At 34.3% G+C, this 27,561-nt stretch overlaps 1 long non-coding RNA gene across 1 annotated transcript; it reads left to right on the top strand.

Annotated features, from left to right (window-relative positions):
- The first annotated feature begins 139 nt into the window (after positions 1–139).
- LOC147069563 (uncharacterized) lies at positions 140–7,655 on the top strand. Its single transcript, XR_015071156.1, has 2 exons — positions 140–353; positions 7,130–7,655. It is a non-coding gene; the product is annotated as an uncharacterized LOC147069563 (long non-coding RNA).
- The last annotated feature ends 19,906 nt before the right edge of the window (positions 7,656–27,561 follow it).

Below are 27,561 nucleotides of genomic sequence, written 5' to 3'. Positions count from 1 at the left end.
GCGACCATTTTTTTTTTCAATTATTAAGCACAACATAATTTTGTACAAATTTTAATGAATATTTATTTTATTACTTTTAACAATACTACATAAATGTATAAAAACCTGTCTAATGTATTAATTTATTGATCTGTAAATGTGGCAATTAAATTATAATATCTTGATATAACCTAACCTGACACAAGACAGAATAATATAAATATTTTAGGTTAGGTAATTCTGTCATATTTTACAGCATTGCAACACAACAACATGTGACAGAAATGATAAAGTATGTTTCAATGGTGACTTTGTTGAAAAGATCTACGACTTAACATACAATTTCTTTACTGATATAAACATTGTGCAAGCTGGTAGAGTAAAAACTCTTTTAGACGTTCCGATTTCGTTTGGTGTCAATTTGATATTGGAATGTGTGTAGTCTTGTCGGTTTACAGGTGATGTAGGGTGTGCCAACCAAATCGAGACGTGTGACTTCAATTTTTGTGCAAGATGACACATTTTTTGTTCCATACATTTTACTTACCTTCATTAATAGTTAACGACGCTGCTATGTATATAGTGGGATTACATTTTTTTGTTTTTTCGATAGAAATTGTAAGCATGTTTTATCCTATTCAGGAAGAAAGCATCAACTAACAATATTAAAACATCTGGAGGCATCACCATATTGCTGTATTAAAGGAGCAAATAATAACACCCAACGAAATCGAAATGTCTAGAACAGGGTTGGCGAACCTTTTTCTACTAGTGTGTCAAATTTAGGATAAAAACCTTGAAAAAAAATGTAGTTGCGTGCTGTATACTTGTCTATACACAATGGTTTATTGTAAATTTACCTACATTTAAACACTTAATACCTACACAAAAAAAAAACAATTTTTGTACAATATTTGTGGCTTGTCTGATGTCAATAATTTATTGAAGGTTTTTCTAAGATAACTGAAGACACGGCTTATAAAAGAATTCTACAGATCGACTGCTTAACCTGTAAACCAGCCAACTCCACTTTTGACCAACAATGGGAGTTTGATGGCATATTGTTTTCTATGCTCACACAAAATTTAAAATTCCTAAGCCTATAAATAAATGCGTTATCGTTCTTCACACAAAACACCCAACTGCGGGTGCCAAATTTCCAATAGCGTAAATGGAACAACTCCGTTCTTTATATAAATTTTCTTTATATATAAAAGGCAAGCTAAAATAGTGTATTAATTCATAGTGCAGCTTATTTGTAAGAAAAGTGTATTTTTGGAATCGTTAAATTCCACTCGATAGTTAAATTATTAAGTTTTTTCTCCTTCCTGAACAATTTGCCCAAATGGAGTTAGCCGGTTTGCTGATTAAGCAGTCGGCATGGTTCAGTCAAACCATTACAAAAGTGATGATAGGGAAAGATGGAGAAAGGTGATTCAGAATTCTGCAGTTCTATTTCTATAGATGTTGTAACTCTCGATTTATGTCTTATGAAAGAATTGTCTATGGAAACAGTCTCCGGGTAGTTAGTTACATTAAAATGATATAACCATAATGGTGGTGCCCAGGATTAAGCAAGTACAAGTGACACGTAATTAAAAAATGAGCATTTTTTCATGTACCTACATATTTATGTGAAATAAGATTCAAACATGTAACATTTTGTATAAAATATTATTATTGTTTTCACAACAGTGTATATTATTTCCGGACAAGGTGGTTTTGCCTCCAAGCTCTGTCAGCTTTATTAAGCTTTCAGCACAAATTTAAAGAGCACCTAACGTTCATTACGCCACAGTATACGCCTGAATAACGAGTGTGGAAACGTGGCGGGTGGTGGACGGAAGAGCAAGTATTAATAGTTACCAGAATAATTTTTGATTACATCAATTATGTCAGTAATAATCAGTTACAATATAAATAATTACAATCGCATAATATATCACTTTGAAATCATAAAACACTAGATTACATCACACGTCCGATGAGGTTGTGGTAATAGATTTTTGTTTTTGCGAGAAATGGATGTATTAGGTCCATACTCTGACTCCAAATACCTTGTGAATTTTGTCAGTCCCGCGACACAAAAACAGTCTAAACACTCTAAACTATATCGCTTGAACTTATTTATTTCTCGGCACATCAAATATTTTATATAGCATTAAAATGATGCCAAATATATATGTAGATACTCGTATATTTGTATATTTGTGATTATATGTTGTAGATATTGATAAAAATTATGCGTCTACCATTAGATATTAATATAATTATTTTGTAAAATAATATCTTTGTCAAAATTGTTGTGTAGTACCAAATATTTGCTTTTAATACAATTGACATTATAATTACAAATGTATTTTTAATTTGCTATGCAGATTAGTAAACACAATGTCATCAACGTTGCTAAAACAAAAGGGCATAAGGGGCATTATGGCAATAATAAATTGTTTATGGGGATAGATTATTAATTAGAATGTCATCTTCAGCGTTCCTAAAGTGTTATTCCATGACAAAGTTACGACAATATAAAATCTTATTTCAAGTTGGTCTCGCATAAATTACCACCCTGCTTTTTGATTTAGCAATTTTGACATAATGTAATAAAGATGCTTGAAAAATCGATTTCCATATCGCCACTCTATCTTGTAAAACTCATAAATCTCATCAAGAGATTTTTATTGGCTATTCTAGTGTTGTTGAATACTTAACTCTGTGTAAAATTCTTGCAACTATAAAGCCGCATTGAGACCAAGCGAGCGAATGTTTATTCTTCCCCCACTCCAGCGAAATTCTTGTTGACACCATCGACCAGCGGTCGGCAACCCAAATGCATTGGTGTGCCACAAAACAAGTAATTCAAAGTACTGGACACTCAGCGTGGCACTGAAATAAAACTAGTAAATCTAATTATCTAGTAAATCTAAATCTAATTATCTAGTAAAACTAGTTAATCTAATTATCTATTAATTTTATGCACATTGCCGAATTTTCTTCAGTTAAACGATTTCGATACGGGTTTATAATATATTTCATAATTGAGAATGTTTTCTCACAGTAGTACGTTGTACCGAAAACACTCTAAAGAGCGAATGCGAGATTTTTGAGGCGTGCCACCAAAAATCCTTTTGCGTGCCAACTAGTGGCACCCGTGGCATAGGTTGCCGAGCGCTGCCATAGACTAAGAGGCCATCCATGGACTGAAACCGTATGCGGTTTAGATTCGTGTGCCTTGATTTTTGTTCATGAAAATATATTTTCACTAAATTTGTAAGTGTAAGTGTATGGTATAAACGAATACGATCAGATACTTATAATATAGTTTGTGAAAATATATTTCCAAGAACAGAAAAGATAAGCTTAGTATGGCACACGGTTCCAAACCGCATACAGTTTCAGTCCATGGATGGCCTACAATGTAGTTACATTTAGTTTATATCATAACACCTTTATTATCTCCTGAAAAATAAGGTTGTTTTGGATTTTTGGGGCTTACAAGGTAGACTGATAATATAACACACAATTTAAACATGCCACCATATCATAGAAAACATATTTATAACGTATTTTTAAATAAAACCATATTATGTAACCTACGGCCAATACTTAATTATGTCAACCTAGTTTAGTTAGATGACAATGTAATATTTATTATTGTTGAGTATTCAAATAATTGATGGAAGTGAATTTTGTTTCGCTGTGCTTCCACGAAAAAGACACTACATATATAGGTAAAAAAATCTGAATAATATTTATAAAATTAAAGTTTGTCATAATAATATTACATGTATGTATATATGTGTCGCTAGATTTCAAAATCAGCCAAGTCCATAATAGATGAATAGGAGAAAAACAGCTTTTTGTTTTCTCAAATACACAGTCACACGGGTGAAAGTTTATATTATTTCGAGTATAGAATATTTAAAATCAATAAATTCCACATGTTGATAATGCAGAAATGTTAGAAAGCAGTAGTTCTTCAGCAGTTCACAAAAAAGTCAAAAATGCCTAAAGGTGGACATGGCTGATTTTGAAATGTAGCGACACATATTGTCTCATATATTCTGTCTGTCACAAAGATGGTGAATCTTCCAGTTTCCTCTCTCAGTTTCCGTGGGCAACGGTTTTGAAGACGGAGTATTTTCATTATATTATAACCTAAACAAAAGTACACAAAGCGCACCACGCAGATTGTTCTCACATATCGATTGCACATTTTGCTTACATGACAAACTTTAATGCGTATTATTGTGCTACAGACATAATTATTACAATAACATATTCTTTAACATGTGTTTAAGTTTATCCTATATTTCTCCACACTCGAGATTGATCATTATTACCACACCTGTGGGTCTATTCTACACACAAGGTGGCTATCGACGGCTAAAGTGATAAATATTATCACTTTATCATATTTATCTATTGAGGCGTTTAAGTACTACTGTCAAAACAGTCTGTCCCGCTCTAAAAGTTAACGCAGTCAAGAGAGGCGCTGTTTGACAGTTTAGACGGTTTACTTTTTGTAACAATTAACGACCTCAATATATAAATATGATAAACTACCGTCAATAGCCGCCTTGTGTATAGAATAGCTCCGCTGGTGGGGAAGGCATTAATTCTGTGTTCCCTGGTTAAATGGAATTAAACCGAAGATTGATTGCAAAGTCAGTTCCATTCATCAGCCGTCATTTTTTATATTTTAGGACTAATATTAAACATATTTTTTTTTAAATTTTAATGACGTTATGGACATTTTATTTCAATATGCTTTTTACTATTTCTAATTGTTTACTAATATGTTTGGAAAAAGAAAATATTCTATTTGCAGTCCTAAATGTGCTTGACAATGATTATTTCAAAATGGCAGAATATGGAAGACACCGACATTGACACTAATAGTCTCATATGGAGTTCAGCAACATCCACACCATGCTTCAGAATAATAGAAAAAATTATATGAAGAGTGGGTATTATAGTATCATTACAATAAAGCTAAGTTTTGAAAATACTGTGAATTATCAACAACTCATTGCTATTATTGGAGCAATTAATATCTTGTTGAGGTAATCCTGGTAAATGATAGTAAGCAGCCAAATTGCAGTGGCGAAGGGTGTAGGTAGGCTGTTAATATTCGACATAAATGGTGCACACTAAATTCTGTCAGTCAAACGTATATGTTTTCATTGAACTAAAACTACAAATTGCAGATGGTGCTGGTTAGTTTTCAAAATTCAATTAAACCTTGCCTACACCAAACTATAATAGTTTAGAAATTTGAAGCTGGTGATTTTGAAATGAAATTGAATTCATTAAATTCGCCGGAAACAGAAAATTTGGGCAAGCAAAGCTGATTCGTTGGAATTAAAAATTGGGCAACAGAAAGTCTCAAAATAATATGATAAAAAGAACTTTTTATATACGTTTTTAAATTTTCTGTTGAATCATATAAACTTGACTTGACTAGCTTAAACGATAAAAAAATTGTACTTGATAGAAATAATACTGAAATGTCATTTTAAAATTCCATATTGATTTCCATAGTAACTTACGTATAATATATATTAATAATTTAGTTGCTAGGCCCCAGACCCCTAGCTAAGGGCTAAGTAACTGAAAATGAATTCAATTCTACTTAAAGATGGCTAAAAGTATTGAGAAAATGCATTGGCACCGTGTTCTGATATATTCTAAAAGTTTCAAATGTCTAGCTAGTCGGGAATTTAGTTAAAAATTGATTGCAAGATTTGTACCGGATAAACAACCACCGGACAAATAAGAATACGACCTAATAAAAAAGTTGTCAAAAATTCGACGTTTAAACAGATTCAGCGGAAAAAATTGGTTCAGATGGGTTAAAGAATATATTTCTGGATTTGAGAATTCTCAACTCTCGAGAAACAAAAAAAGTCGAGAGATCACAAGCTCTTAGAAGGATTTCATATAGGCCAACGTCGACAAATATCCATTCTGAAAGAAATAAACATATGAGAGAATGTCTCTCTAAAATATGTCTCCAGAGAGTTGTATGGATTCCAATATTTTTAATCCATTATTTGAGTCCCAAGAAATTGAGTGGGATCCTGAACCCTGGATACCGGGATTGAAAATCATTGTCTCACCGTAACTGATTCTCCAAATCGTTAACTGTATTTACGTTTGTAATAATTATGTAGGTAATAAAATAATGAATTTACAGATAAATCTACACTAAAAAACAAGAGCTAGATTAAATTAAAGCTAAATTTATTATATCAACATAACAAATAAAATGATTATGTCTTTGTATCCTATAACATTGGCATAACTTCATAATCAAAATGTCAAAGTGGCTTCAATAATAATAATCCAATAGGGAGTGGCATATACATAATATGTTAACTAAGCAATTACCCAACAAAACTAAATGAGTTTTCTTATAATAAATACATTTTTATAGGTATTATCATATAAGAAAAACCGAACATAGGTGACTATTATAACATTAAAAGAATAAATTATAATCGGCCGTTTTCGATATCAGGATGTGTAGCACTTTTATGAAACAGAAATTAAAAAAATATATAATAAACACGTGTGTTAAAGAAAACTAGATCATGGACCAGTTTTAATTTTGCACACGTCATTATCCTTGTAAAGTTTGACAAATGCGGGAAATTTGCAAAACAACTTTTTTCCAACTGTTTTGACTATTTTTCTATGATAAGATTTATTTTGTTTTTAATTTTATACGTATTTTAAATTTCGTTTAAATCAAATTGTGGGTTACATTTTTGTTTTATAATATATATCTTATAAAGTATAATCATATTACAATTTATATTCAACGGCATTATTTTAATACATGATTTACTATTCGACGTGTCATTAATTAATACTGGCGATTGCTTGTGATTTTAAAAACTTACAAGCAATATCCGCTATTTCAATGAAAACAAAATACGTATGACTGACAAAGTTTAATGTGCAATATTTATGTAGTATCTTAACAGCCTACCTCCACCTTTTGCCAATGGTATGTTCTGATAATTTAAACAATATTTTTTTTTTTATTCTTTACCTACCTACCAATCTAAATTTTGTCATAATTTAATTAATGTTATGATTCCATTTTTTTAAATATTTTGTTTCTGGATTGAAAAAACAAAAGAATTCTAATCAGCTAGGAAAAGAAAACAAAAGTGTGGTATAATTTAATCAACTCTTGATCACGAAACAGTAAGCTGAATAAAAATTAATTGTCATTTATAATATAAACACTATACTATTTACTAAATAAAATATAATTATGTCTGAGACAAGTGTCGAACGTGGGATTTGCGATGTGGACAATCAGGAAAATATGGCGAGTGGGACTCCAGCAGATGCCAGAGCCAAGGAAAACCAGGTGACGGAAAAGATGGCAAAACAAATCACGCAGGCAAAGAAAGGTGGAAGAAAGAAGAAAGGCAAGAAAGGAAAGGCTGGACCGTCCCCATCAGGAACTGGACCCGCGATAAAGAAACCCAAGCGTAAGGGGCGTAAAGCGAAGAAGGGAAAAAAGAAGTGAATATGTATTATAATCAATCGATCAAACGAAGACAATGAAAAAATTCCTTGTAATTATATCATTATTCATGTTTATTACATTATAATATGTATTACTCCTGTTGCATTGTAAAAAATTCCTGTTACCTACTGAATATTTAAAATATAAACAAAAATTATATAGTATTTTGTAAATGTAAAATTGGGTTTTATTTTTTACTAATTGTTTATCTATCTATATATTGGTACACACGCAGCATAGATTGAGTCTGAAATATGTTGTAAAATTTTATGCAGTAGGTACTGCACAGATAATAGGAATGAGAGCTCCTTTGATGCAGTTTAGCATTGTAATTGAGTAGAGGATTCTAGATAACCAATTTGTGTCAATGAAATTCTAATTTATATTCTGTAAACGAGGTTTTATCCTGATTACTGTTCAAAGAAACATTAAATAATAAAAATCCGTGAATTTTCTCATTTGTTCATATTATTATTGTGACGTTAGTAACAGTCGACATCTTTTGTTTTCGAATGCCAAGTTCATTTGTTTTACAGCTACGGGATCGTCAAACCTACGCAAAAATAACTCACTGAATAATCGAATGATAACAAAAATCAATAAATCATGGAAAAATTAAGGTTATGACGATATATTTTTTAAAAACAGTTTATGACTTTTCTAGCGGGTTTATTAAAAGAAGTCTTCGATATATGTAGTTTCACCTTGAATTTGGCATATATTCATTATTATTAGCTGATAAGCAATACATTTCTTTGAATTATATCAAAACAAATTTATACCTAACACTACTTTTTATTTTTAATAATATCTCATTTAGTTATTTTATTCGGATTTTTTGACAACATGTTCATAGATGATAATAACAAATACGGTGAGCATAAATGTGATATATGGAAGAAAATTATATCTTGAATGTGAGAAAAACTTACATACACATTAATATCATAATATTTATCACTATTTGTTGGCGCCGAACGCTTCATATTTCTTAATGCAGAGAACATAGTTTCAGCCAATCTGTACTTTTTGGTTGCAAAAGGTGGGGAGATTTTTTTTGCTATATATGATAATGAGTAACAAAAAAACGAGTTTGCCAATTCGGTACAACCTTTGGCGGGCAAAAACCGCGTATTTTTGGGATTTTTTTGGTTTTTCGCTTATATCTCAAAAACGGTCGGTCGTAGCAAAAATATTGTTATATCCAATTTTAAAGCATATTAAATTTCATAAAGTTTTTATTGCACACGTTTTTTTCTATCTCTGACTGTTTATGAGATAATTGCTGTTGAAAACAGTGTATATGTATTCGAAAACACGCGTTTTAGTAAAAATCAAACTTTATTGAGAAGAAATACCATTTTAAACTTAAGATCTTACAAATAAACAGTTTGGGGTTACAAACTAGACTTTATGGTCAATGGACCCAATGTTCCAGATGGTGCGCGGGGATGGGGGGAGGGGTAGTGGGAGTGGTAGAAAGGGTCACATTCCAATACCACCAGTACCGCTGGTGTCACGACACGAATCAGTACCACTTTTGCTTTAGTTTAGTCTCCATCGCGCGCGCAGTTATGTTTATTCTTTACATGTGTATTGTATTGGGATACAATAATTGAACTTATCGAAGAAGAAGTAGGTGCACTCCATCACCTTAGTAGTAGTATTGATCGAACAGAGTTATCAATCGCTCATTCCAATGATACTGTCCTCAAAATGGTCATAAATAAATTTGAAAAAGCCATGTGTTTGCTAGAAAATAATGGTCGTAGCAAAGCTATAGTTACAGTATTTTCTAATGACAACGCTCATCAACACAGGCCGAATGAACTAGTGACTGGAACCTTCATTTGAAAAGTATTGAAAAAATGATTCCATTCTTTCGTGCAGCAGGCGATTTTCTTTACGTAAAAGTGCCCATTTGTATCTTCAGGATATGCAACAACTGAAAGAGAAATGGACGCTGCTGAATTTGAAGAGTTCACTAGCAGAGGATATTTTACGATACGTCGCTCTGACAAACACTGGGAGTGGAATTTGGTCGGATATGACCATCCAACAAACATTAATGAAAACAATGAGGATTTATGGAGGTCTAACACAGGGCAGATTTTGTTCCATCCGTGCACGGTGTCGTTTCTTGTCACCATGGACGTCGAAGGGCAGCGGAAGTAAACTAGACATCGCAAACTCGACAAAAAATACAGTCATTAATTAATACATTTTGTTTCCAGCCAGTGAGCTGAATTTATTAATGGAAAGATACTTTCGTTATTACAAAGTTTAAGTAGCTATTTCTATATATGCGAAATGATTCTCCTCGATTTGCCGCCCTTCGAGAAACTGTTGCCCCCAAGCAACGCTCTATCTGCCTACCTCCATGGGACGTCACTGTTCTTATTCCAATAATTGTTGAATATTTCTAATGCGGTAACACCAAGTTATTCGTGGTGGGGTTTATCTTAAGAAAGATACTTTTAAAAATTTGCCGAGAAAAATCAATGAAATACATATTTCTTTTTATTTAGATTTTTTATGTAAATCTTACGATTTTCAGTTTTTTTTAAAAATTATTTTGATTTATTAATAAAGCAATAATATTATCCACCGCTGTATATTCGAAAATTAATATATCGATTCAGCGAACAGACATACTCGCGCTCCGATACTAGTAAATAATTCCGCTGCGGTTTGCGCAGGCAATACTGTAGTAAAGCATGAGCGTGTGGCCGGCCTTTAGAAAAAATACTCATATTACAATTTATATTCAATGGCAATATTTTATCATGCTTAACTATTCGATATGTTATTTAATACTAGCGATAACTATGAAAACAAATAGGTACTTAGTATAACTGACAAAGTGTAGTGTGCAATATTTATGTAGGATCTTACAGTGGCGCACCCAGGGGGGGGGGGGGGGGGGGCAAGGGGCCCTGGCACCCCCCAAAAATGAAAATAAAAAAAGTCGCCTCTAGCGCTATTATACTTTATGGCCATGAACATTTTCAATCATATAATTGTGCAATATATTTTTTGATTATTATGTGTCGATACTCGACAGCTCCATTATTAAAGTAGATGTATTAAAAATCGCCAATAATTCGCTGTATGAGTACCCTTAATTTGAACTAAAACACAATTTGAAAAACGTTAATGTAGTGTTTCACACTGCCTTTAATCTTAGCGGTAGGTAGGGGGCCCGTTTCAGGATGTGGGGACCATGGTATAGGTACACCGAGTGCAATAGACAAAAGGCCGATAAACGAGAAATTAGGCTGTGAAGAAGAAAAAGAGCATATGGGACTAATTTACATTCTCCTCCTTGGGCCCCCCCAATATTAAATCCTGGGTGCGCCACTGGGATCTTAACAGCCTACCTCCACCTCCACCATTTGCCACTGGTCTGTTGTGATAATTTAAATACCTAGTGTTTATTTAATTTTATTCATTTACCTACCTACCAACTTAAATGTTGTCATATTTTAAATATGTTATGATTCCATTTAAAAAAAATATTTTGTTTATGGAATGAAAAAAACTAGGAAAAGAAAACAAAAGTGTGGTATAATTCAATCATTTCTTTAGCACGAAACAGTAAGCTGGATAAATTAATTGTCATTTATAATATAAAACGAGAATTCATTACAAACTAAATAAAATATAATTATGTCAAATACAATGGTGGAACGCGAGCTTCGCGATGTGAACAACCGGAAAAATAGGCCGAATGAGGCTCCAGCAGAAGCCATAGCCATGGAAAATCAGGTGATGGAAAAGATAGCAAAAAATATCACGCAGGCAAAGAGAGGTGGAAAAAAGACGAAAGGAAAGGGTGGACCGTCACCACCAGGAACTGGACCAACGATAAGGAAAAAACGCAAGCGTCCCAAGCACTTGCCTGTGCGTAAAGTTAAGAAGGGAAAAAAGAAGTGAATTTGTATTATAATCAATTCGATCGAACGAAGACAATGAAAAAATTCCTTGAACTTATATTATTATTCATGTTTATTACATTATAATATGTATTACTCCTGTTGCATTGTAAAAAAATTCCTGAATATTTAAAATATAAACAAAACTTGTATAGTATTTTGTAAATATAAAATTGGGTTTTATTTTTCCTGCATTTTCAAACTTTCAAATTGCGATATCTCAAAACTATGTTTTTAGGGTTGGTGACTTTTGCCTGAACGGTGACGATATTATCTATCTATATATTAGTACACACGCAGCATAGATCGAGTCTGAATAAGTTGTAAAATTGTATGCAGTAGGTACTGCACAGATATGAGGAATGAGAGACCTTTTGATGCAGTTTAGCGATGTAAATTGTGTTGTAATTGAGTAGAGGATTCAAGGTAATCAATTTGTGTAAATCAAATTCTAATTAATATTCAGTAAATGAGGTTTTATCTAGATTACTATTCAAAGAAAAATTGCGTGGCCTGAGTGAGAAGAGTTTGCGGTGCGTGGCATGCAGCGTGCAATGACATATCAGTTTAAAATTTAGCAACGTTTTGGTTGGGCATGCTCATTGTTTTCGTGATGCCATTTGAAGATATTATTTCTGAAATACAATCTATGCCTGAAATATTAACTCTCACTGTCACACATGTAAGAAGCCAATTATTCCGTTTGTCACCTGAAAATCCATCGGTTGCTGTTTCTGTTGCAGTAGGATAATTTAAATTGTAATGATGAAAATTACCTTTCGAGACCTCTTATAACGTTGTGTAAAATGCATGTTGATTTAATTATAGTCAATTAGGAATACAAGTATGTAACGCGTTCATTTCTGTTGTTTTACTTAAGGGGGGACATGCTCAGCGTAGGTCAAAATGGAGCTTTTATTGCATTTTCAAAGCATGATCCTGGACATTCCTTAAACGTTGTAGATAATCTATTTATACAATTTTGAAGCCTTATTATCCTTTATATTTATTTTAAACATTTAATGACTGCATAAAGTATTTTTATTTCATAAAATAGTATTCTTTTAAGCCTCTCGCTCTAATGTTTTAGAATATAGTCATATTTCAGTACGTCCATGTACAGTGGTGTTAAGATTATTTAGATTTATTAACTTTTAAACGCATTAACAAAACCATTAGTAAAATTAATGTTAACATTACATAGTGACATATTTCCGACAAAAAAATATGTTTTATAATCTTTGTGATCCCAAATTTGACAAGAATTAGGCATTTTATTATTCAAAAAGTGGGCATGATTAACACATTTGAAGATAATTCAAAAGAAATTGATTATAAGCTATGTTTTTGACCATTCAAATATGATAAACATCCACATCAAAATTATATAAATCAATAAATAAATAAATTTTGTGGATGTTGAGTTGGTAAATAATTCAAAAAATATATTGAAATTTGATTTTTTTATAAATTAATCATGGGCACTTCTGAATCGATTATAACCGCTGTATAGCAAAGATGAGTTTTGGTCCAATACAATAATTAAATTACAATTATCATGTGCTATATGAGACACAGATGAATCGCATACGTTTTCATCAACCTAATCCACTGTAATATTAATAGACTCAGGTAACGGCTTATTTTGTTTTGTTACACCAAAGAAGTATAACTTCATATACACAAGTATTATACACACCGATTTTTTTTCTTAAAGTGTAACATGCAACCTTGTAAAATTGAAGCATTTATAATTGTGTAAAAAATATGACTGTCTTACAATGAAAATAATGTAAGCTTCTGACAACATGTACTGAATCTACATTAAGGGCCTATATGCAAATGAACGCGTTACAATGTTTGTAAACTTACTAGATAAATAAATTATTATTGTGAAAATACCTATTTAGGTGTTTTTTGATTATATCCCTCCCACCTGAATCAATTATGTCCTTGGTAAATTGCCGCCCATAAGCAGACTTTGAATGCTATCCCTTTCTATTTTTCCATCCTACTTAGGGGGAGGCGGGGCTTGTTGTTACAGGGGCACATTGTTACATCGTAGTTAACATACCATATCTTTCCAACCATTAGGTCCTCTAGCTTACGTGTCGCATATCAGATGTAAATATCCTGTCCGGAATGGCTGATAAGAGGTCTGCTGCATTGATTGTATGCAAATAAAACCATTTTGATTGAATTTCGTGTCTCAAAGCAACTTGTTGGCTGAATTTGAAGTTTGATTGAAAAGTTATACTTATTATAAAAAATAAAAGTCATTATAACCAATGAGAAGGATAAAATTGTTTATGTTGAAACGACAGATCATCGTAATTTGGTTCCCTGGTTATTATTTTAATCTGAGATGCAGTTCCACACCCAAAAGCCTGTTCCTTTTTTTGACTTAATGTCTACAAATGCTGAAAAAGCAGATTCACATAAATATGAAGTTGGAAAAGACAAGATGTATTTAAGGACTTTCTCTGTTAAAAATGGATACACATGTTGCATTTCCAACCAGAATGTTGTTAAAGTACACTCCTTATATTTATTTTGCAAGAATCCGTTTGAAGCTAATTCCAATAATTGCTATTCTTCCGCATGCGATAAACCTTCTAGCATGGATGTTGTGTTAATGCTTGGTGTACCTGGCGCAGCCAAAGCCCGGTGCAGCGCGTACCCCCAGCAAACTCTTCCCGTACCCCAGGGGGTACGCGTACGACACTTTGGGAAACATTGTATTACATATTTATTGCTGTTTCACATAATTATTCATCTTAAAAAATAATGGCCAATGTATTGGTTTTGGATGCCTATATACAATTTACAAGGGAGTATATTTTCACAGATATTTATAGCTAATTTTTTTATTCAAATGTCTGCTTTGCGTAAAATGTTAACTGAAGTCGTCGAATTTAATTATTATACACTCACATATCTGCACGTTGAGTCATGTGAGTGAGTTAACAACACACGTCGAATATAGAGCGAAGCTCTTACTAAAATCGGTGTAATATCGATGATTTGTGTATTTCATAATTTTTCAAACAGATGTCACTGTGTGTTTAATTTTTTATATTATGCAAATCAATTGACAGTGGTTAGTAATTTGAGTTTAAAGTTAGACAAGATAACTAGCGAAATTTGTATGTGCGGCCTGTCGATCATGGCCTCATAGAGCGAGATAACTCGCTAAAGGCATAGGAGCACCTAAAATGCTACAAAAAAAATGTTTTTTTCCTCAAATTTAATCCAAGATTTTCATGTATTATTTAAAATTTCTTTCCATATTGCTTTATAGTTTTCAATTCCTTGGCCATAGAAATCTTTCAGTTTTGAGTTAAATAATAAATCAAGCTTCCTTCGGACACCATCTTCTGTATTAAACCGTTTCCCATTAATATGATTCAGTAGACTATGAAAAAATGGTAATCTGATGGTGCCAGGTGAGGAATATATGGTCATGGACTAGCTAAACCAATCAATTGAAATAAAAGGCCAACCCTGGCTAACAGAAGAGGTACCATTTTTCATCACCATAATGCCAGAACAGCACAAAAGACCCACCAAACATTAAGGCAGTTTACGTGGTAACTCAAGGCACATCCACCATATTCTCCTGACCTGGCACCGTGGCCCCCACAAAGGGCTCAAGCCTGGGGGCCCGGCATGGCGGGTTGACCAGATAAGTGAGATAAAGACACATCACACATTTGCTTTAATTAGGCTTGCCATAATTATGAATTTCTAAACCGGGACAGGAACAAGGTATAGGGCAAACAAACAAATTTAACCACCAAAAATTGTAATTGTAAACCAAAAAATACCTATTAAATGTATGAACAAAAAAAGAATGCAGAAGGTCTGCTGCAGAAGAAATTAAAATTATTTTATTTATTTATTGTACCTATCGTACTTCTAGCTGGAATGATCTTTATTCGCACCCTCCCCGCTATCTCATCACATTCATGGGCATCGCTGGCTATGCCTCCAGCGTGTGGCACACCAAAGCTATGACAATTGTAAAGAGGGCTCTGCTTAGCGGACAGAGGGCTGCTCTGATTGGCCTTACTAAGGCCTATAGGACCACATCTTCGGATGCCCTGGCGGTCCTTGCGGGGGTCTTTCCCCTCGACTTGCACGCTCAAATTAGAGGATCGATCACTCTCCTTATGAGGAGGATCAATAAAACTCTCGCCGGTGTCCCTCTGACACCGCCATCGAGAGTGGAGGGCATGAGCTACAGAAAGACTGTATCTGAGCTGGTTTACAAGACCGCATATGCGGCATGGCAGGCGAGATGGGTGGCCTCCCCTAAGGGCCGCCAGACTTTTCTATACTTTCCAGATGTCTCGGTGAGACAGATGACGAGGAGACTGGTGCCGACCCACTGGACTAGTCAATTCATGACTGGCCATGGAAACTTTGCGGCCAAACTGCAGGGGTTTGGTTTGGCAAGACATGGGTCGGGTTGCTCATGTGGACACGACCAGCAGGACGCAGAGCAGGTCCTGTGGGACTGTCCACTTATGGGCCCCGAACGAGCGGAGTTGTTTGCCCGGGTCCGACCCCATTCGGGCCCAATAGGACACGCGGACATGGTAGCAACCGAGGTCAATTTTGCGGCCATTACTTAATTCGCCAGAGCGTACGGGGAGCGGGACACTCTCGACTCCCCTTGCGACTCTTCAAATTAAAGTCACTCCGATAGTTGCCATATAAATTAACATCATGCATGCGCACTTCGGTGCAAGGTTGCATCACCAGTCCCGTGCGGCTCTGCTCGGGACAAAATGAGGGCTTATATTCTTTGATCTGGCACACGTAAGGGTTATGTTAGCCGGCCGCCTATGACGTGGCTGCATATACATAATGGGTGCGGAGGTGGGAGTTTTTCACACCATGTCTCATCACATACACGCTACTACCGTAACGCCCAATCATGATAATTTATTATTGACAATCATTCATATGCGGAACAGCCGGGACAAAATGCCAACTGGCCGGGAAGCCGGGACCAATGTGTAAAACCTAGACGTATGGTAAGCCTAACTTCAATAGAAAAAAAACCGCTTGCGACACTTCATGACCATTAACATTTAAAATTATAATGATTGTGCGATATAAATTTTGATGATTGTATTTCGAAACTCGACAACTCCATGATTGAAGTAGATGTATTAGAAATAGAAAAAAAATCGTTAATCACTACATAAGTACCCTTAATTTGACCGGAAACACAATTAGAAAACATGTGTGTAACACTGCCTTTAACCTTAAAGATAGGCAGGGGACCAGTCAAAGATCCTAGCCTGGTTCAAGTTGTGCGGGCCATGCCTGTCACTGTCATATTACCATCTTTTTCAAAGTATACAAAACCATAAAGGAAAAAAAAATAGTATAGAAGATGACAGTATTACATTGGTTGAATGCACCAAGTAACCAAATACTGCACCATGCTCTGCTTTTTCACAATGGAATTTTATTTTTACACACCAATCTTCTTATATTATCAGAATTAAATAATATTATAATATATTTTCACAATTATAACAGTTTATTTCAATACAGTAGACACAAAACATTAACAATACAGGTAAGGTACCTCACCCCGTTGATCGTGAGGGATACATTTTGGACACAGTGATGGTAAGCGAGGGGATTTGAAAAACAACGGCTTTCGTGGTGCCGTGCGTAAGGCGCTGGCTATATAATAATAGAATAGAAATCATAGAATAATATTTTAAAAATCATATTTTGATTTAAAAATTAACCTTAAACAATATAATTTCCCGGTGCGGGACATTCATATCGAGACAAATTTTGATAAATAATGAAGCAATACATATTAAATCTGATAAAAATAGGAATTTATAAGACCTAAAGATGTGGAATCAGCTTAAAGAGGCCTTCATTCAGCAGTGGATTGATACAGGTTGATGACGATATAAATGGGTAGGTATATAAAATCACAAATTTAAAAAAATATTGCAGTTTATATGACCAAGAAGAATAGAATTAGGTTGGGATAACCTTCATCCAGCAGTGGATTAATCTTGGTTGATGATGATAATGACGATATTATGAATGGGTAAATATAATATCAGCAATTTTGATAAATATAGCAATTCATATGACTGACAGAAATTCAAACAACTTAGAGAGGCCTTCATCCACCGGTGGATTGATTCAGGCTCATAATGATAATGGAAATATAAATATATATAATATAATATCACCGATTTTGATAAATACAGCAATTCAAATGACAGAAAGGAGTAGAATCAGGCTTGGGAGGCCATTATCCAGCAGTAGATGGGTTCAGGTCAATGATGATAAGGACGATAGAAATAGGTATAATATAGTAGTAGAATCAGGTTGCGGAACCCTTCATCCAGCAGTGGATTGATCCTGGTTGATGATGATGACGATATGAATATGTAGATAAATGTAATATCACCGATTTTGATAAATACAGAAATTCATATCACAGAAAGGAGTAGAATCAGACTAAGGAGGTCTTTATTAAGCAGTGGATTGGTTCAGGTCGATGATGATGATTATGACGATATGAATATGTAAATAAATATAATATCACCGATTTTGATAAATACAGAAATTCATATGACAGAAAGGAGTAGAATCAGGCTAGCGAGGTTTTTATTAAGCAGTGGATTGGTTCAGGTCGATGATGATGATGATGATAATGATGATGATCACGATATGAATATGTAGATAAATATAATATCACCGATTTTGATAAATACAGCAATTCATATGACAGAAAGGAGTAGAATCAGGCTAGGGAGGTCTTTAATAAGCAGTGGATTAATCCTGGTTGATGATGATGATGATGATGATGACATGAATATGCAGATAAAATATATAATATCACCGATTTATATAAATACAGGGATTCATATGACATAACGGAGTAAAATCAGGCTAGGGAGGTCTTTATTAAGCAGTGTATTGGTTCAGGTCGATGTAATGATGATGATGACGACGATATGAATATGTAGATAAATATAATATAACCGATTTTGATAAATACAGAAATTCATATGACAAAAAGGAGTAGAATCAGTCTTTGGAGGTCTTTATTAAGCAGAGGATTGATCCTGGTTGATGATGATGATGATGACAATATGAATATGTATATAAATATAGTATCACCGATTTTGATAAATACAGCAATTCATATGACAGAAAGAAGTAGATTCGGGCTAGGGAGGCCATTATCCAGCAGTGGATTGGTTCATGTCGATGATGATAAGATGGATAGAAATATGTATAATATCACAAATTCGTTAAACCAATAGTAGTAGAATCAGGTTGCGGAACTCTTCATCCAGCAGTGGATTGATCCTGGTTGATGATGATGATGATTATGATGACGATATAAATATGTAGATAAATAACATTAGAAATTCAATACTGTCAATAATACAATCAACGTAGAGAGGCCTTCATCCAGCAGTGGACTTATTGAGGCTCGTGATAATAATGGCATTATATATAGATAGGTAGATAATAATATAATATCACTGATTTTGATAAATATAACAATTCATGTGTAAGTAAGGAGTCGAATAAGGCTGAGGAGGCCTTCATCCAGCAGTGGATAGGTCAAGATTGATGATGATAGGGACGATAAAAATAGGTAGATATTATACAATATGACTCATTTTGATAACTATAACAATTCGTATTAATTTCTTTCATTGTTTGCAATGGCAACTTTGTTAGTTTAATATGACTATATTGCGATCTATGGAAATTAGTAGCCTAGGTAATTATTCAATAAAAAAAATAGTGCGTAACAGCCACAAAGAAGTATTTAAAAAAATCAAATTTGGAATATCATGTTATCTACGAAATGGCGGACAGTGGCGCACGCTCCTGTCAAAAGATATTATACGTAGTGAATTGTACCAGGATTATGGTTTTTTCATCGGAAAAAAGTGCGCCAATGCCTACATTACGATATTTGAATAAAAATAATCGAATTCGTTGGTCAAATAAAGGATTAGAAGGTCTTAAGCGACGAAGACGTCATTCTGTTGTGCGTTAAAAGAAGTATGGCGAATTGTATACGCTATATGAGAAAATATCGGTTATAAACGTCACGTTTCTGGAAAATCATCGGATATTTCTCAAATTTGGTCAATTCAATCGGTAGATAATTCGGTAGCGCTTAAATGAGCTGTTGGTGTATTTTCCAAAATCTCTTAGGATAATAATTAAAGACCGGATCTTTCAAGTCTTTAACCGTCAACCCATAAAAAAACACATTAAAATGGTGGACGAATCCAATATCCTAAGGAGACTTTTTCCCAAATGATTCTTAGTATGGATTTCTACAATTAGTCAGTTGTTTTTTCTGGCAGCTCAGGTGCGATGGTAATTATTGTAATTAAAATAATCGTCTTGCCAATAGCTAACGCGACGTGCGGGCCACGTCAGGCGAATTCAAATTCGCAAACTGTAATTAAAAAGGTTGCATTACAAAATTGATGGTTTGTTTTATTGCAGGTAAGTAATGGTAAACCATTTTTATAAAATGCGTGTAGAATATGTTTTTTCATAATTAAATATCGAATAGCTTTTGCGTACCTACTGATACACCCCTGTTACAGGCGGGCTTCTCCCGGTGTAAAATAATCATTTAGTAGCTATAAGTCGAAACGTAACCCTGACCTCTAGAAACGGCTTCATAAAACATCTAATCTGATTCCTTGCTCAACCACGTAAGTATTTTTTAATCATAAGTAAAGGCCTTCGTCCGGTGTGTGAAAATCGCATATTGGGCGGAGGTGTAATTAAGATAAATTTAATTTAATTTAAAAAGTAAAAATGATGATGGATGAAAGAGATATATTTAAGACTAAATATAAGGATTCAAAAATAATAAATTTTGCCGCACTTGCCGGCTACGTCGAAATATCTGCGCGCCTGCGCCGAGGTGGTCCTCGTGATTCGTCAAATTAAAAATCATGCGACAAAATTTGGCCAATCACGAGAGTCCTTTTTTGTGGAATGGCGTGGGTACGCGAAGGAAAAAAAAGAAGGAGTAAGCGTCCCCTTTCCGACATATACGGACCTGCGTAACTAATTGTAAAAACCTAAACATGTAAAGAAAGTGTAAAATATAAGCTAATACCAAGTTACACGAGACATACGTGGTTTTATTTAATTCCACCCTCAAATATATCGTACTTTTTTTTTTGTGAATCCGGGGTTCGATGGACAGCTGAGCTAGCCGCTGGAACCCCGGGGATCTCAATGGCGCCCAACGTGGGGCTCGAAGAATCGCATGGATTCTTTCGAACCCGCGAAATAAAATTTACGCCCGCGAACGCTAAATAAAAGTTTATGATCCAGGAGCCGGAACAACCAAGAAATGGTTAACCTATAAGTGGACTCCGACGTGACCATTATCAAAGAAGAAGTGCTGTCTCCAACATCAAACCGGGAGAGCCCTCCTCTGGTGTTCGAAGACAGTCCACATACGGAGCTAACCGCGCCTAGCGTCGTGCTGGAAACCGTAGCACCAGCGCGTCTCCAGTACGACGAATGGCTGTACAAATCCCACCTATGGAGACCAGACACATCATCGACGGTATCCAGCGAGGAGGGCTCGTAGAGGCCACGGCCCACTCACGACGAAAAACGGCGAGCAAAATGCCGATTTTCCTAGGGTATCACTAACATGTCGTGTACCCTAGTCGACCACGGGATGTTCGGTGAGGAGAGAAAAATGAAACGCGAGGCCAGGGAGCCTCACAAGAGGGCTGGAAAGGCGCGCAAGCTGAGATGAATCGAAGCTGTGCGGGCGCAGGCTCGACCACGAGGAGATGAAGCAGGACCAGTCGCCAACCCTCGAGTCAAGGGTGAACGCCGAGTTGCTGTTGGAAGTGTCAGTGTAAACAGTGTAGTTAAAAGTGAAGATAATAATCGTAAATATCCGGAAATTCTTCTAATTACGGATAAAAAGTTAATTAAGGACCCACTTTCTGAGCCCTATAATCTTAAGTTCGTTAGTAAGAAAAATGTACATTATAGTTTTAAAAATAACGCTTCGCAAAGTGACGCCAATTCTTTCCGTTCAAATAAAGTAAATATGAATGAAGTCGAAAACATTAACATTGAAAATCGCAAACAATTTTATAAACGGGAAAGAAAGGATATTCTACAGTAGCGCGAAACCTGTTTCAAAGTTACGCCGTGTTAATAATTTGAATCCAAAGAGAAACGAAGAAAATAGTATACGACCGTCACTATTATTTCTTTACAAATTACCAATCGTAAATTTAACACAGCGAAAACGGAACGGGAATAATACGGCATCACTCGACGAAGTGTATAATAATATAGTTGTTATGTTAAATTTTAATAAGTTAAAATTAGGTATAAGAGGATGAAAGTAGAGATTGTATGCTTGTGATAAAAAAAAAATGAGTCAATAAGCCGTAAATTTCTCAATAATGAAGAAAAAAAATAATAATAATAAAACGTGAGAGGCACCGCAAATCGGCGCGGCGCGCCTTTGGAATAGGATGTCCGGCGCGTAAAACGAAACAACAATTTTTTTTTTAAATAAAATGGGTTTCACTAAAAATAAAGTTAATTACACAGTTTTAAGTGTACTGATTCAGAAATAAATATAATGAGAGGGTGGAATATTTCAATTTTTAATATCAATGTGATTTATACAGTCAATACAATGTTGCAAAATATTTATGGGTATTAGGGTAAAATATTAAATGTGATGGTAAGTGCCATAAGTACAATGGGAAGATTTTATATAAAATTAGTAGCTATTTAATGTATGGGGTAGGAGTAATTAATAAAGTAAATTCGAATAAATTTAAAGTACAGGAAGTCTAATGAACGAATAAATTACTAAAGAAAGAAAAAGAATAAATACATATGAAGACAATTTGGAAGCACAAAGGGAGCCACCTCTCGAAGTAAGCGCATCCAAAGGCAGCGTAGCCGAAAATTCATGATACCAAAGCTTGATGGTGTGGAGAGTGCGCACTCTCCTTTCTCGCGCAGGTTCATGGAGAGACTAGGGACGTGACGCCTGAAATATATCGTGAAACAACAAGAGGTGCCTCCGAAGTGTAACCATCTATAAAAAAAAAGAAAGGGAAAAGGATACTTATTGTGAAAATCCATCCTAGTACCTGTGAGAAAGCCGTGCCGCCGTCAACGAGCCTGGCCGTTGTACCGCTATACGATGCCTTGCCCGCAGTAATAGGAACAGATGGAGACACAGTACCTGTCCATCTATGAGGTGATACTCCAGAGACCAGCAGATCAGTGGAAAACTTTCCACAGAAAGATATCCGCTGCTCGGAACGAGCCTGGCTCAATAGTAACGCCACTACCACGCCCTGGTTGCAAAGGCAGACAACGCCAAACGAGGTACGCTCCTATTGCACCAGAAGAAGAAAAACGTAACACGAAATAATAATTCCAAACGAGGGCCAAACGTCTACGAATATAGCCCCTAGGAATACAAAAGAACGAGAAGAATAACAAAAACATTATGAAAACAAAATAAACGCACGACATTACAGGAGAAAAATCAAATAATAATAAATTATGACAAATGATAATAAGAAAGGAAAATAAATCAAACTCTGACTTATTCAGGAGCATTGCTTTGAGCAGGAAAATAGTAATTAAAATAAATATAGAAACAATACGTAAAGTTAGTTGTATAGAGTTTTATGTTAGAATAGTTAGATTATAGTTGAATTCTTTTATAAACTGTTAATCATGCCATGTACTTAACGGATGAACAAGGAATTGGATGGGTGGCCGATGAGATCAGGGCGTACCTTTCGACTTTAATCCAGATGGGGCGAATTGATACACCCCTGTTACAGGCGGGCTTCTCCCGGTGTAAAATAATCATTTAGTAGCTATAAGTCGAAACGTAACCCTGACCTCTAGAAACGGCTTCATAAAACATCTAATTTGATTCCTTGCTCAACCACGTAAGTATTTTTTAATCATAAGTAAAGGCCTTCGTCCGGTGTGTGAAAATCGCATATTGGGCGGAGGTGTAATTAAGATAAATTTAATTTAATTTAAAAAGTAAAAATGATGATGGATGAAAGAGATAATTTTAAGACTAAATATAAGGATTCAAAAATAATAAATTTTGCCGCACTTGCCGGCTACGTCGAAATATCTGCGCGCCTGCGCCGAGGTGGTCCTCGTGATTCGTCAAATTAAAAATCATGCGACAAAATTTGGCCAATCACGAGAGTCCTTTTTTGTGGAATGGCGTGGGTACGCGAAGGAAAAAAAAGAAGGAGTAAGCGTCCCCTTTCCGACATATAAGGACCTGCGTAACTAATTGTAAAAACCTAAACATGTAAAGAAAGTGTAAAATATAAGCTAATACCAAGTTACACGAGACAGACGTGGTTTTATTTAATTCCACCCTCAAATATATCGTACTTTTTTTTTTGTGAATCCGGGGTTCGATGGACAGCTGAGCTAGCCGCTGGAACCCCGGGGATCTCACTACCACTAATATAAATACAAATATTGAAAGATTTTGTCCGCTGACCCGTTTTATGTTCTAAGTGTATCATATTGATACCTATTAGTATTACCAAGCAACAATACTGTACCTACATATCGATAAAAAAGTCACATACCTACTTGTTTATTTCTTTAGATATTTAAGTATTTTGAGGATGCTCTGCCCAAACTGGTCTATTTGATTATAAACTATTGACATTGAAGAATTTCATCAAATCGATCGTAAGAAATTTCATTTTCAAAATACCAGTGGCGTACATCTGTAGATGCGAAACATCCCTGAAAATATTCGTTTGAACCTACTATTATAATATTATGTATTGCGTAAGCCGTAATTGCATTCTTCTAAAGGTTTTGCAATATAATATTGCTTCAGATTTTCACTTAGTCATTTTATTACGTTAATATTTATTGTTGTTTAATTTAATAAAACGCATTTTTTTGTAGTACTTATTCCACTTTTAATCAATAAATTAGGACCGGTTTCGTTCGCATCAGAGGGACATTTTCAACTGAACAAGGGAAGATTCAGTTGAAAATGTCCCTCTGAGGCGGACGAAACCGGTCCTAATTTATTGATTAAAAGTGGAATAAGTACTACAAAAAAAATGGAGCCATTGTCGAAAACTACCCAATCAAGATTCGTAACTGGACAAAATCTGACATTCGAATGAAATTTTCAAAATGGCGTCCTATGGTAGTTCGTAGTTCCATTTTTGTTCATTCTACAGGTAAGTTTGTAGGTGTGTAACGTTAAAAAAGTCCTGCCGTCCCATTTAATACATTGTACGCTAAAGGCGCGCTGATTAGGTGGCCATTCGACAAAATTAGCATTATATTTTTATATTTAAATGTTGTAATTAAAAAGCAATTATCTGATATATGATTATATTATGTATTTGATTTAAATACTTACATATTATAAAGTGTAAAGAACTATTCATCACATAAAACGACTGGTACCTAGATACATATTTCATTAAAACACTTTATATGTACTTTCGTACTTTTTCCACATTTATTTCATAATTTTGATATTTAACCGATTTTATCCTAATGGACATTTTCAATTGAATAACATTATAAAATATAGGTAGGTACATATTATTGCATAAAAAGTCAATTAATTAAGTATAGATAACGTGGGAGTCGTTGTTTACTTGAACTAACTTGTTGGTGATATTTGTCCTTATTTATTAAATGACTGATTTATATACATTATGAAATAGCGCAAATTCATCACTGAAAAATTTTCTGTGTTTAAAATTCACCTACCTCAGATATTAAAAAAGGTTCCCTACCAATGACAAATTTTGAATGTGGTTTTATTGTTTTCAATCGCATGATGAATACAAAAAGTCCACTACTTAAAAACGAGTTATTTTCCATACGATAGTATGTATCATCATCAGCTGTAGTATATACCAATATTGTATATAAATTTATGTTTACTGTGGATTTACAAGAATAAAATTACAAAGCAAAGTGATACACCCCTGTTACAGGCGGGCTTCTCCCGGTGTAAAATAATCATTTAGTAGCTATCAAGTCGAAACGTAACCCTGACCTCTAGAAACAGCTTCGTAAAACATCTAATCTGTTTCCTTGCTCAACCACGTAAGTATTTTTTTATTCATAAGTAAAGGCCTTCGTCCGGTGTGTGAAAATCATATACTGGGCGGAGGTGTAATTAAGATAAATTTAATTTGATTTAAAAAGTATAAATGATGATGGATGAAACAGATAATTTTAAGACTAAATATAAGTATTCAAATATAATAAATTTTGCCGCGCATTGTGCGTGAAATCCTCGCGCGCCGGCGCCAGGGTCAGGCTCGTGATTCGCCGAATCAAAGATCATGCGATCAGATTTGGCCAATCACTAGTCCCTTTTACTAGATGGCGTGGGTCTGAGGATATATGATCAAATATGACCAGATATAAATTTGTGAAACTAAAAATCATAATAAAATATAAGACCATGTCACGAACACGAAAGACCGAGTTTTATTTATACTCCAACCGTTTTAATTTCTTTTTTTTTGTGAATCCGGGGTTCGATGGACACCTGAGCTAGCCGCTGGAACCCCGGGTATCTCAAAAGGATAATCTTAAAAAAATAACAATGCAATGTGCTTTTAAAACAATATTAATAGCAGGTTTACATAGTGCATTTGATAGTCACGCAGCCTTCGCTATCGAGGCTTGACAATTATATATTGTATGTGCCATATTATAATTTTTAGGAATATTATATTTCATCCATTATTGTTATTTTTAAGTTAATAAGTCAAAAGAATAATATCAACTAAGATTTAAAAACAATAAACAAAAATGCAAAATGTACAATAACCATCGTAAGTTGTGATAGTTGTGTGACGTCTCAATATAAAGTGATTTTGTGGACAAAAAAACAGTTCAAAAGTGTTTAAAAGTACCTTATATACCTTCTAGAGGAAAACGTGGTATAATGGTCCCTATATCTAACGGGTACGAGTGGCAAAAACATTAATCAATAAATTCTAATTGATTTATGTTTTGTACTAGGTATTCTATTTAAGTCATTATTTACGACCCGGCGTATGCCTTCTTCGTGCACTATGCGCACTCACCGATCGTAAATGCACATTGACATCGAAAAAAGCTAATTTTCGTTTATATAGTAATTTAATATAATAAAAGAATGTGAAAACCTTCTTACCTATTAGTAAAGGATCAAGTAAAAAAGAAATTTTGATTATCTGAAGTGTTTGTGAAAACCCGTAATGAATATCTTACATACTATTAATACATTCAATATGTAAGCCCGTTAAATCGTCATTTCCCGTAAACAATGGAACCAGCTAATGTGAAATAACACGAAATATACCTACTCACTAAATACAAAACAAATCAACAATTTTAAGCTATAATCCATAATCGTCAAAACTGAAGTGATGTCGGATTTTAAGAAAATACGTAGATCAGTTAACAAGCGCGCAGGTTAAGTTTTTTTTGTTTTTTCTACCATATTACTATAACATCAAATTATAGTTTCATGTGTGAACTCCCAGATTGGATAAAGCAATGAGCTATTAGGGAAGGTCAACTTGTTAAGAAATGGTAGGCACTGCAACTGTGTTATACCTATTTATATCTAATATTTCTTGATAAAATAATTTATTATCAATGGTATTAGGTACTATATATACACAATGTGTCAATGTCGACTAATTATGATTGTATCATTTTGATAACTTCCGAAACAATTCATTGAAATAATACTATGCTATATAATTTATAGTATTAGGGAGTAGCAATTAACAGAAAACGCATATACTTACATATTTTGCATGATGAATATAAAGTGTTTGAAAATGGCCTATCAAAATGTCAAAAAGACATTACAACATCAGTACCTATATATTAAAATTGAATATCTCAACATGTCCAACCACTTGCTTGAAACACAAAAGTACGATTTGAAGTATCTTTCGTACGAAACTTTTTCTAAATGGTTTCATTAACCACGTAGGTCCGATATTCTCCATT

The sequence above is a fragment of the Rhyacophila brunnea genome, unplaced genomic scaffold, assembly GCF_057557595.1.
Source record: "Rhyacophila brunnea isolate RB1 unplaced genomic scaffold, BYU_Rbru_1.0 scaffold_23, whole genome shotgun sequence".
Taxonomy (NCBI): Eukaryota; Metazoa; Arthropoda; class Insecta; order Trichoptera; family Rhyacophilidae; genus Rhyacophila; species Rhyacophila brunnea.
This window is presented reverse-complemented; position numbering and strand designations above follow the sequence as displayed.